This window comes from Diuraphis noxia, unplaced genomic scaffold, assembly GCF_037042655.1.
Source record: "Diuraphis noxia isolate RWA-SAM2 unplaced genomic scaffold, SU_Dnox_SAM2 contig0003, whole genome shotgun sequence".
In the NCBI taxonomy this organism is placed as follows: Eukaryota; Metazoa; Arthropoda; class Insecta; order Hemiptera; family Aphididae; genus Diuraphis; species Diuraphis noxia.
The window spans coordinates 7,021,552-7,030,765 of record NW_028301713.1 but is presented as its reverse complement, the minus strand read 5'-3'; the positions used below and the strand labels follow the sequence as shown (position 1 = coordinate 7,030,765).

At 29.5% G+C, this 9,214-nt stretch overlaps 1 pseudogene across 1 annotated transcript; it reads right to left on the bottom strand.

The window, feature by feature from the left end:
• Window positions 1–3,670: 3,670 nt before the first annotated feature.
• On the bottom strand, window positions 3,671–6,605 carry LOC149056641 (uncharacterized; annotated as a pseudogene). The gene is made up of 6 exons (XR_016190867.1): window positions 6,121–6,605; window positions 5,846–6,052; window positions 5,201–5,551; window positions 4,982–5,114; window positions 4,724–4,896; window positions 3,671–4,312 (listed from the first exon to the last, which is right to left on the bottom strand). The product of XR_016190867.1 is annotated as an uncharacterized LOC149056641 (transcript).
• Between the last annotated feature and the right edge of the window lie 2,609 nt (window positions 6,606–9,214).

Genomic DNA, 9,214 nt, shown 5'->3' with positions numbered 1-9,214 from the left:
TTTGTATTTAAGTTAAACATTGTAATAAATATCAGGATCGCAAAATAAGAAAAGTAAAAAGGAAGAGTTAGTGTAAATAAAAATGGATCTGTTTCGAATTGATGTGGACTGTATTTTAAATAAATGAGTTAACGCACTTTTAAGTATAATAACTGTTTGTATTATAAATGTAGTATTTCGGAGTCGCTCGCATTGGCGCGGTGTACTTTATACGGAGTTACAATCGCGACTAAAAACGAATTACAAAGGTGACCGATAGGCGATAAGCTCATAGTTGAGCGCACAATAATTTTACAATAATATAAATGATATGACACCAAAGAAAATAATATCATTGCGATTGGAGCCTTAACATACCGGCCGCCTTGGAACGCTAAGTTTCAAATAAATTGTAAATAATACAACTGATATAAATGATATACAATAAATATGAATGGAATAAAATATAAACATTATAAAAAAGAAAAAAAAAATTAAACATTGAGTCATCAACAAAAAAATGAAATAAAAATATAGTTCAAATAATTTAGTAAATAAATACATATAGATATAATATTTTACAAATAAATTGATTTTATAACATATTTTATTAGTTATCGTCAAAGGGTAAAGGACATAGTTTGCGGATACTTCTTTTACATTCCCAACCTTGACCTGCTACTGTAGCTACTCTAACTTCACCATCACTTCCTTGGTGTACTTCTTTGACTTTAGCCATACGCCATTGAAGTGGGGGTAAGTTGTCTTCACGTATCATAACTACTGTGCCCACCTTGATTGACTTGCCTTTGTTCTGCTTCCATTTCTTCGCCTCCTGCAGTTGATTCAAGTTTTGTTTTGACCAATGTGACCATATTTGTTGTGTCAAACGCGACATGCGTTGCCATCTATTTAAGCGGTTTGTAGGTGTACTATTTAAGTCAGGCTCAGGAATAGCGATAAGCGATTCACCGATTAAAAAATGTCCCGGTGTAAGATATGATAAATCTGACGGATCTGTTGAAAGAGGTGTTATTGGCCTAGAATTTAAGCAAGCTTTATTTCGTAAAAAGATTGTGTTTAATTCTTCGTAAGTTAACGATGCATTGCCTAACGTTCGATAAAGATGATGTTTGATTGATTTAATGGCAGCCTCCCATAAACCACCGAAATTAGGGGAACGCGGTGGTATAAAATGCCACCATGTGCACCAAATGCGGTATTATTCCGATGTCAGCTGTGGCACTATTGAATATTGATAGGTTTTTCTCAGAATAAAGTAGATCATAAATTTCACGTAAACGACGATTAGCGCCAACAAAATTCGTAGCATTATCGGAATAAATATCGGAGACAATTCCGCAACGACTTACAAATCTACGCAATGCGTTTAAAAATGACTCTGTTGTAAGATCGCCGGCTAATTCAATGTGTATAGCCTTTGTTGCAAAACAAACAAAAACACATATGTAGCCTTTAACAAGCGGAGAATTACGTCGTAGACTAGTTTTAATCTATACCACATAATATCACTCATAATAGGGTGAAATACGACGGGTTTTAACTTAAAACATGTTATGCATTTGTGTACAATGCTCCGAGCGATATGTCTGCCGTTTATAGGCCAATATGTTGAACGAACTAATAGAGCTTGAGGTCCGCCATGCATAATCTTACGATGTTCATTTTCAAATATTAATTTGGTAAATACACTACGATGTGGTAATAATATAGGATTATGTTGAAATATATTTAATGCGATAGCATTTCATAATCGACCGCCTACCGGTAGAATACCGGTTTCATCTATATATGGCCGTAACTGACAAAGATTACTTTTACGCGGTATCGGTGTTTTATCTCGTATACATTGTATTTCGTGTGACCAGCATTATAATTGCACTATTTTAATTAAGACAATGCGAGCCTTTGCATATTCTTCTTCTGATATTACGCCAGTTATAGTTTTCTTTTAATAGACGTGTTTTTATCATATATATGTACTTTTACGTTATGGATAAATCGATAAATGAGTGCAACGACCCTGACTAATTTCGATAGCGACGAAAATCAATTTATTATAAAATGATCGTAATGTGTTACTGACGGTAATTTTTCGTCTTTGTTCAGGTATATTTGTTGTAGAAAAATGTGTGCGATCAAATGTCGGCAAATTAATTGCTTTCGATTTCAGCCAGCCAAGCCCATTCCACCATAAAATGTCATTACATAATTGTTGCGGTGTGCAACCTCGTGATAATATATCAGCTGGATTAAATAAAGTTGCTACATGCCCCCATTCTGATATATTTGTGAGGTCTTGGATTTCTCCAACACGATGAGATACAAAAGTATTCCATTTAGTTGACGGTGACGATATCCAAGAGAGAGTAATAGAAGAGTCTGTCCAATAATATTTTCTTTCAACGTCAATATTAAGCTTCGGAATAAATTTGTTTGCCAAACGAGCTAATAATAAGACAGCACATAATTCCAGCCGAGGCAGTGAAATTACCTTTAAAGGTGCTACTCTGAATTTAGCGCATAATAATTGAACATCACACTCGCCCGTGCTTGAAACTGATCTTATATAAATACATGCTCCGTAAGCTTCAATTGACGCATCAGCAAAACCATGTACTTGGATACTAACAACGTCTTTATATTTAATAGTCTTACGAGGTATTTTTAATTGATTTACGTGTTGCAAATTTGATTTGAAATTAATCCAATCATTCGCATACATTTTTGGTAATAATTCATCCCAATCTAAGTGTAATTGCCATAATGATTGCATAATTAATTTTGCATGTATAACTACCGGACCGATAAGACCTAGTGGGTCAAATATAGTTGCTATTGTTGATAATACACTTCGTTTGGTAATAAGTGTATTATCGTCCGGAAGTTCATTGACCTTATATTGAAAGATATCTAATGAAGAGTTCCAATATAAACCAATATTTTTATTACGGAATCGTATTCATCATCGAGTACCTGCATATGTACCAAGGCTGGGCAAGTTAACATCTTTTTTTAACTCAGTTAAGTTAAATTAAAATCTAAATCAAGTTAATAGTTAAAAGTTAATCCAAAATGTTCTATCAATTGAATTAAGTTAAGAGTTAACCAACATTTAATATTAACTTTTTAACTCAAGTTAAGTTAGTTAAAAAATATTTCTTGTTTTCATAAAGGTAAAATTAAAATTGGTACCTAAAATTGTTCATGCCACTATTGAACTTTTATTGAACAAAGAACTTTTATTGTTATATGTGTTCCAAAAGGTAACATCACAAAGTTTGTTAGCATACTAATAAGTTATAACGTATAAAATAAAATCTGTACCAGCAATTTATATTCCTACAATAGTTCACGTCATAATATTAGTATAGTATAGTATAATAAATTAATAAGTATTAATTGTTCATTATTTTTAAAATTAATAATTATAATAACAAAATAGGTAATATTACAAACTTTATTTTAAATTATACATTTAGACTGTATACATATAATAAAATATATTTTACATAGCTAAAGTCTAAAACTATCTTGTAGACAAAATATAGATAGGTATTAAATATTTAAAAGAAAAAAAAAAGATAGTAACAAATCAAATAAAAATATATTATTTAAAAGTTTCACAGAAAATAAAATTATGATGATGATATATTTATATGATCTGCTTGTTAATAATTGTATATATAATGGTAAATATACAATCTGCATAAGAGGTGTATATTATAATAATTATATATCATGTATTAACACTTAATAGTAAATAGAAATTAAAATAGATAGATATAGATACATAATTAATCATCAAAATACTTATTGAACTTCAGTAGAAGAGACATCTCAAAATTTTTATCACACATAGATCCCCTTTTTATATCATATAGTTGCCCTCTAGCACTAAATAGGCGTTCAACATGTGCCGATGATGGAACTGCTGTATTGTATTTAATATATGCTTCTTTTAATGCTAATGGTAAATCGCAAGGCTGTATTAAATTTGAATTTGACAAATAATTATTAATAAGTAATTATGTGCTACTGTTTTCACTGATAATTTCATTTTCTCTAAAGCTGAGAAATTCATCTTCTGAATCACTATTTTCAAACTGTTCAGTAGCAGATATGGATGATTGATTTGATTCTTGAGAACTCGATATATTTGTAGTAGGTAGTATTGTCAGTTACAATTTCTATAAGATGTAGATGTTGTTTTATTTCATCTCTATTTTCATTAGCTGTCCAATTGAGTTTAAATTTAGGAACTAAAGTAGCAGCTACCTGACATGATTTTGACATGAAATAATTATTAAACCTATAAAATAAAAAAAAATACTTTATTTTATTTAAAAAAATTAATATGCTTTTAGTAGAGCTGATATTTTCTCTTTATCTTGGTTAGCTTTAACACTAACCACTAGAAAATAGTACAGTAGTACCTATAATTTAGGGTATAAACTAGAATAATTTATTGAGCAAATAAAGGAAGAGTTGAATTACATCACAAGCAGTACACACTGACAATTATAATGACATTAATTACAATGTTAAAAATGTTATTTAATAAAAAATTAAAATTAACTCCTATACTTTTTCAGTTTTATGACATAAGGAAATTATTTAAAATTTAAATAAATCATTAATCATAATAAAAAAAAATTAAAATATTTCAATATTTGTATATTCATGATATGAATTAATATTAAATATGCATACAATGTTTTACCTTTTATTTAACCCTCGTTTCAATGCAAGAATAAGAGGTTTGCAGAAGACAATATTATTGTTTAATCCGTTTAAAGATTTGTGAACAGCATTAATTGTTGGGAGACGAAATCGCAAGCATACAGACTTATCTCCTTGTAAAACGTCTAATGCTTTAGATAAAGGTTTCATAACCTAAAATAGTAAAATTTGTAAGTTATAAAGTTAACTAGTCTATAGAAATGTATACCTATATTTTATATATACAAATAATAACTACTTTGCAATACTCTTTTAAAAAACCAACTTCCCGAGGTCTTGAAAAGGAAACCAATTCTAATGTTATACAAATATCATCAATTTTATCAATATTTTCTACTAAACAATTGATTGCATCATAATAAGAATTCCATCTAGATGTATAAGTAATCAAAATAAATAAGTTGTTTCAATAATTTTAAAAAATATTTAGGTATAATAATTATTAAATATCATTTACCTTGTGGCATTAGGTGTTATAAGATAACGACCAAGTATTTCTTTAATTTTGTCTGCACTTAATGTTGATTGGTTTTGTTTATTAAATATTGATTGACATTTGCTAAAAACCCGTCTACTAATCGTCTTGTATGCGGCATCCTTCTCAGCTTCTAGAATATCTCCTGTTGCTATTAAGTTTAATGTGTGGGCTGCACAGCGCTGATGTGGAGGTAATGAGAAATTAAATGTTTTCTCTATATTTACATTATTTAGTACATCAGAAATTTCGATTGATCTTGGGGTTTCTAGTTCATCAGATTCACAATCTTCCTGTATACTATCACTATCACCATTATCATTATTGAACACTCTAAAAAGGATAATATTTATTAAAATATACCATAATATAGTAATTAGTAGTTATTTATTACTTCTCGTCGGTTTTTTTATATTTTAATTATAAGCTTTTAAAAATGGTCATTACTCGCTTAGGTCAATTTACTGTAATATGATATATGAAAACATTGAAAACTAACTACATTACACAGTTTATGCTGAACACACATTTGCCATGTTTTACATTAGTAAGGCAGAGACAACACATGCGGATGTAGCGTCCTATTCACTATTAAGTTCTAACAAATACTATATAATTAAATAATACCTTAAAGCTTTAACAAAGTTCGCAGCATTGTCCGTAACTATGAGAGTAGTTTTTTTATGAATTTTAAATTCACTAAGGATTTTATCAATAGCTTCTGCAATATTATCATATGTATGTCTACCAATCATTCTTCTACAAGCAAGTCCTTTAGAATTTCGTTGCAATGTTTCAGGATCAATCCAATGTACAGTGAAGCCTATGTATGATCTACAATAACAAAAATAATTAGTCAATGTAATATATGAAAAAAAAACTATTATTTTTAATAGACTAACCTGTGAAATATACTCCAACAATCAGCTGTTAAGCACACATATTTTATTTTTTCCAAGTCATTTTTTAGTTGAGAAATCATTTGTTCATAAATGCATTACACATTGCGCATTAATGTTCTTCTTGAAACAGGAACTTTATTACTGGTCATTTTACAGTATCTTAAAAATGCAGGGTGTTCTATAAAAGAAAAAGGAGACACGGTACTAACTATAAGCTGCAAATTTGCAGCATCAAATTCAGCTTGAGTTAACTTTTTCACAGATATTTTTCCAACTTCTTCTATCTTTAATTGTTTACTGCATTGATTTAAATTTATGTTTGACCTCTTCTTTGCACTGTTATTAAAATTATCCAAGTCATTTGGATGAACAAGCTATATAAAAAGTAAAAACATTAAATATTTGGAGGATGTCAGTGTAATGTTTGCTATTTGTTTTCTCTTTCTTTGACCCATTCGCAACATAGCAGGTTTGCATTTACTAAAACGCACCTTATGTTGTTAGTTCTAGTATTAAGGTAAATTTATCTATTAAAATCAGACATAAAGCTAAGAATATTATCTGTATTAGTATGATGGCCTTTTTACAATATTTAAAATTTAAAGCGATTCATTAATATCAATCATTCTAATCCTGCATACATTTCTGTAAATTACGGTTTACATTTTTAGTACCTACAACTTCGGCCACTATTATTCAACCATTCAACCATTTTAATGTAATTTACAAATTATAAGACTTCATTAACAACAAGAAGGTTATTTTATATTGTATACATCATTATAATAAAAAATAAATAATAGGTAGGTACCTACGACTTACCAGTTACAAAATATCAGATAAATTAAAAGTACAGAAATAATGTTCTTAATTTAGAGTTTGATAATAGGTTGACCTACTATTTAATCTATAGGTACTAGTGTTACACTGTTACCTACTCTAATTACTATACCTACTTAAGCTAGTAAGTTAAGATTGGTTCTAATAAAAACAAATTTGTTGAGTTTACTTTAATATGTGTTCTTAGATTGGAATTTGAAGATTTTGACGTTGATATTTTTTTTTATTTTTGGCGTACACAACAAACATTTAAATAATAAATTATTTTGACAGTCATTCTCAAGCTGTTCAAAGTATTTATTGATGCTGGGCCATTTCAGCAAAATATTCTCATTCATGATGTTAAACCTGAAAAAAGAAATCAATTATTCTAATTAAATATAATATTAAACATATTTTAGTAATTTAGAAATGTAACCACTTACTTGATCAACAAAATTCGAGTGTAGGAAAGGAAATATTCGAGTGTTGACAGAAAATGACAAAATATATAAACATCACTAGACTGGTTGAAGTCGTAATCGAAAATGGACTGGTTAGTCGAAGTCAAGTGCAACTTAGAAAATTTACTATTCGTAGCTCGTAGGTAAACTGTAGACGGAAAATGTGGACAGATACTAGATTGTACTGATTGTAGAAACTACATTTAACCACGTTTTAACATTTTGCTATTATAATCGAAATCGAAGTAGGCGAGTACTGATTCTACTGAATATTAGTATAGCGTATTTATTTTTATACTTGTAGTTTGTACAGTGATTACTGATTACTGAATTACTGATAGGCGATAGTTATAGCGGTAGGCCTGTATGCTGTATGCATTGTTAGATTATCATTAAGACTGACCACAGACCAATAACACGAACCGGGATTAAACTATTTTTAATTTTTTCATCGTAACACCGCGGTCGGCAAAAACGCTGAAAACATCGAATTAATAATAAATTATACAAAAATAAACTAGGTATTACCAAGAACAGTTTAGTCCACTCAGCGTTATCTACTATACAGATATTAATTCTTAATAAGTATTATATAATAATAATGTATAAATATTAAATAGGAATATAGGAATATATAGTATAAACTATAAAGGATATTTGTTAATATACCCGCAAACTGGCGACGATGGCGAAAAATAACGGGCATTGATAATATTTGTAATTTTATCATATAAGTATTTATATTTTTACGAATTTGAAAACATATTACATAATAATAAAAATTAACTTAACTTGTTTAAACGTAAAATTAACTCAAGTTCATTCAAAGTTAATTCAAAAGCTCATAAAGTTAATAATTAAGTTAATAACCATAAAAAATTTACTTATTAAGTTAAAAAGTTAACTTTTTAACTTAACTTTAACTTATTAACGCGTTAATGCCCAGCCTTGATATGTACATTATCGGTATTGGGTATATTAGATAATAGTTTAGGTTCATTTGACGCCCACTTCCTTAATTCAAAACCCGCACGTTTTAATACATTTATTAATTGGTCGCGTAATAATATGGCATCCGATAAAGTTGTCGCACCACCAAGATAATCATCTACGCAAAAATCTGTATTGATAGCATTGCACGCTACTGAATACGTGTGTATTTCTTGGTCTGCTAATTTTGTTAAACATGCAGTTGATAAGTATGACGCTGGGGTCGTACTATAGGTAACAGTCTTAAGCTGATAAATCTTAATTGGCTGGTTAACTTCTTCACGCCAGATTATCATTTGATAACGCCTATGCTTCGGCTCGATCCATATTTGTCTACATATACATTTTTGTTATGTCAGCTGATAATGCGTAATTATGAATACGAAATCTAGCTAGTATGCAAACTAATTCTTGCTGTATATTAGGGCCTTTTAATAGGACATCATTATAAGGCTTAATCCTGATGTAGTTTTACGGGATCCGTCGAAGACAACACGTAGCTTAGTAGTTAAACTGCTTTCTTTCACTACAGGCTACAGCATGGTGTGGTAAAAAATAATTTTGATCATTGTTAATATCGATATTTTCAATAATTTCCATATGTCCTAAATCTAAGTACTCCCTCATAAATTTCGTATAATCGGATTTAAGCTGAGGATTTGAATTTAGTCGTTTTTCTAGTGCAAATAACCGGCGTAATGCTGTGGTATATGAGTTACTTAAATTGAATACTTAATTAAAACTGAGGAGTCTCTAAATGGTAATTGTACAATAAATCTACCATCAGGACCGCGAGTTGTTGTGTTTTCAAAATGACTACG